The sequence below is a fragment of the Cygnus olor genome, chromosome 1 (assembly GCF_009769625.2).
Source record: "Cygnus olor isolate bCygOlo1 chromosome 1, bCygOlo1.pri.v2, whole genome shotgun sequence".
In the NCBI taxonomy this organism is placed as follows: Eukaryota; Metazoa; Chordata; class Aves; order Anseriformes; family Anatidae; genus Cygnus; species Cygnus olor.
In genome coordinates this window covers 95,400,982-95,405,418 of record NC_049169.1, presented here as the reverse complement: position 1 = coordinate 95,405,418, position 4,437 = coordinate 95,400,982, and positions in this window count along the sequence as shown.

The window sequence follows — 4,437 nt, the reverse complement described above, 5'->3', positions numbered from 1 at the left end:
TAAGAGGGGGGAAAAAAAAAACAACCACACACTCGTGTATGTGTGTAACAAAATGGGGCGCTTTCATCCTGGGGACAAAGAAACTCCCAGCAGCCAGAGCCAAGCGAATGGGAAACGGCACCCAGGGCTGAATCCCAGGGTCTTTACACCGATGGCCTTGCCCGAATAGAGACCCATGGATCCGGCCCCGGAGAGCTCCAGGAGGAGCCGGGTCTGTGCCCGGACCGCCGCGTGCTGCCACGGTCGCTTGCGTTGTTGCACGCCTGCCCATCTGCACACCCACGCACGCGCACCGCTATACAGACATCTCTCGAGAAACATGGTTTGTGACGATGTGAAGAGCAGGTCAACAGTTTTGAGGGGTTAAGTTCCTTTTTTTTCTCTCATTATACTCTGTAAATGGTATGTCAGTTATCAAAAACAAGCAAATAGAAATTGTTAAAAAAAAAAAACCTTGCATACGCCTTTTCTATCAAGTGCTTTAAAAATAGAATAAATACACACATCCTGCCAGTTTTTTCTTACAGTGAGAGTATCCTTACCTGCCATTTAATATTAGCCTCGTATTTTTCTCACGTATATTTACCTGTGACTTGTATTTGTTATTTAAAACAGGAAAAAAATAAAAAAGAAAATTAACTGTAGCGCTTCATTATACTAATATTATTAATTATTGTGACATTTTGGAATACTGTGAAGTTTTATCTCTTGCATATACTTTATACGGAAGTATTACGCCTTAAAAAATACGGAAATAAATTTTACAAGGTTTCTGTTTTGTGTGGAAGAGTAATTGATGTTGCTAAGAATGATGTTTGTTTTTGTTTTTTTTTTTAATGTTACCAGCACTTTTTTTGTAAGTTTCACTTTCTGAGGTATTGTACAAGTTCACACTGTTTGTGAAGTTTGAATATGAAGGAATAATTAAAAAAAAAAAAAGACAAAAGAACGTGGCAGGCGTCTTTGTGCGTTTGTTTTTTCTCCAGAGGATCACGGTGTGATTGTTGTTAAGTCTGAACATCAGCAGTACTGCGTGTTGGGGCCAGATGCTTGGAGGTTTGTGGTACTGGCGTCTGAGACTTCACTCAAAAATGAAATGAATTTTGGACTCTGCCCAGGGCAGCCTGCTCCAGGTATCTCTGCTAGAGCAGGAGTTGGACCAGAGGGTCCCTTCCCACCTCAACCATCCTGGGATCCTGCAAATTACTTCTGATGTTAAGTGACACCGCACAAGGTCTGTGAAAACAATACATTTCAATTGTCCAGCCCTTGCCTGCCCTCTCCAAATACCCAAAACAGATTCTGCCAAACAGATTCTGCCTGTTGGTTCAAACTCTCCAAGGGTGAAGTGCTCCTTGGGACTAAGTGGGACTTGCACTCACTCTGACGGGCCTCTGGTCATTTTCCCTGGGTTTCTTTTCTTCGCAATGGCTAGTCATTTGTCCTCTAGTTTCATTAAAAGAATAATCTTCCTTGCTCATTACAAAGACATACGGCTTCATGCTGTTCACTAAAGATTTTTGCCACAGATCTAAAGAGGGAATGGTCAAAATCTCACAGGCAGCAAATCCCACAGGCAGCGTGTGCAGCAGAGAAGTGGTTGAATGAAACAGGCACAGTGTTTCCATCTAGCAACTTTTAAAACCAAATGCTTAAAAGGGAGCAAATTTTGTTAAATACGACATTTTAAAATTTTCTATAGATATCAACAGGGCCATTCAGTCCTGCTCTTCAGCACTGCTGTTTGAGCCCTGCCATTTTCCTAGTGGATGTCATTCTTAACTTTCCATAAATTTGCTACAATTTTCCCTGCAGTACCAATTCACCCCTGAGCTGCAATACCCCAAGTTTGACGATGTTCATTAAAAACATTGAGTGGACAAGGCCCACCAGCTTCATTCTCAGATCATTCTTGAACCAGTGCCACAAAAACATAGAAAAGGTTACTGCAAGTTACAGCAGAAGTAATATAAAACAGGGCATGGACATTACCCATGAGCCGCTAAGGCTGAGAATTATTTGTACAAATGTACAAAGCAGAATTAGAAATGCGGACATAAACTAAGCTCCTGCTCTCTTCCCAAACACTGCTTCTCACTGAAGTCTGCTCCCACTTAACCAAAGCCATATTGAAACTAGAAAAGCCCCTACCCTTCTTTCCAGATCCCATATTGCAAACAGCCTGGTCTTATTTAGGATTACCAGCTTTCTGCTTGGAGCAGACTGAGAGCTCCAAGGTGAGACCAAGGTACCCCATCTTAACTTTATCCTACTGAAATTTAGGACCATTTTGCCCATTTGTTTTCTGCTGCATGCACTGTATGCAAACAATTTTCTTCTCCATTTTCCATAATGGGATGAAGGACAACTGTCCTCACTGTCCTCCAAAGCCTGAGTGGTAGAAAGGAAGGGATTCTGGGGAAAAACATGGTGGATAAGCTTCTCAGCAAAATCCCGTCCACCCTGCTGGCAAGCGAGGTACAAGCAGCCCCACTCTCTTATCTTGGGATAAGACAACGAGATGCAGGGATCAGTCCTACCTGACCTCTTATCTGAGGTGCTCTGCTGCCACTGTCTTTCATGATGGGTGACGGTCACCTGTCTTTTCGCATGTCCTTTAAGAAGGAGCTAGCCCTCCAGTGGGGTTAATCACTTGCTGGTCTTTTCTCAGTTAACCCTCACAAGAACTTTAGCAGAAGCTCAGGATGGAGGTGAAAAAACAATTAGGAAAAACCTTATGAGAAACAGGGCAGAGGAACAGCATGGATTTACTATTAGCACTTCACTGCTTCTACTCACACCACATTGATCTACATCAACACTAGGGCCATCCCCAGGCTCGGCTGTCTATCACTTTATCACGGGGTAGATTTGCCATCACTCGCAAAATGCTGCCTGCTAAATAAAGACCTGTTTACCTGTTTACCCCTTCCTCTGATGTGTTTCCTGATCCCCGGTGTCCCTGGAAAGCATCCTCCATATTATATATGGTGGCATGTGTGGATCATGCTTTTTTGTCATTCTTTTCCACATGACAAACCAAGGTGTTGGATTCCTCCTCAAAGCCAACTGCTCCACACTACATACATGCCCAGCACCACTGAAATGGACGAGTTTCCAGGTTTTAAGCCAAGTTTGGGCAATGCTTCAGAATGGCCCAGCTGCAGGTCATGTTGCCTCCTGAGGTGATTTTGGGTGGGAGCTTAGTGGAGGAATAAGGAGGAGATGGGGAACAGAGGTGATCTGGGATGTGTTCTGATACCAGCCCAGACGGCTGGAGTGTTCCAGAGAGGCATCGCATGCTCAGCCGATGAGGGATAGAGAAGCACCTACAGGACCCTGTGCCCAGACAAGGAGGAAATGAAGTCTCCTGGGCTGTGCAATTTCCTCCTTTGGCCCTTAAGGAAATGAGGGTCCTCTGGGGCTTCTCTGTGGGGTGGGGGAGCAGATACGCTGGCACACTTAGACAGACAAGATAAGCCTAAAATGAGGGTCCTGACATAAGATTCTCCTCAGAATTGCACCTAGAGCTGACAGTGGGAAAAGCAGGAAATTATCTAGAAATAGGCTGCTGGGAAGCCCCAGCATGTGCTCATTAAGTACCTGGAAGGAAATGGAGACATCTCTCACACACTCTCACACACACAGGCAGACATTCATTCGTACTGTGACTCAACTCTGAGAGGTTTCCTCACACAGCCCTCCTGGGGAGTTCAACATCAGGCCCTGAAGGGAATGGAGGATACAGGTGAACACAGAAGCACAGAATTAGCATGGGTTGAAGACCCTCCTTCACATTTGCTAAGGAAGGAAATCTTAAGGAAGGACTGACAAAGGGAGTGCTGGGTTGAGTTAATGGGCTAAACATGGACCACAAGTGCTCCTTGCAGGCCTTTCCCCAGCCCTCAGGCTCCTTACCACCAAGAAACCAGGCAGTGGACGTTGTCTGCAGCCATCACCAGCTCACCCTGAACATCTCCAGCCTTCCCGCTGCCCGGGAGCAGACATTGTGTGATGGCACAAGCCACCTGCAGGCACCTCCACCCAGGCCGCATGCCCAGAAGTGCAGCAAAATGGGTTATGACTGAGAGTATCCATTTCCAAGGGGTGTACCTCAAATCATATGACAAGGGGGGGGCCTCAACAGCGAGACACAAACACACAGTCTCCATAAGCAGCCATCAGCCTGCCTAGCCCACCAGCAGGGTGGTTAAGCTTTGTTGCCAGCTAGCTGGCTGACACAGCTGCAGCTTTGTCAAGGCCAGCCTTAATCTTACATGTTTGTAAAGACCCTTTGCTAGAAAGGTCATTGGACAGATAAATTGCCCCACGAGAAAAATCCTGTTCATGCATGATTGTTCACAGCATTAGCAAAAAGATGCAAGATCCATGGCTGGGGATTTGTGGTCTTTGCTGTAGTTATAGGACAACTCCCAA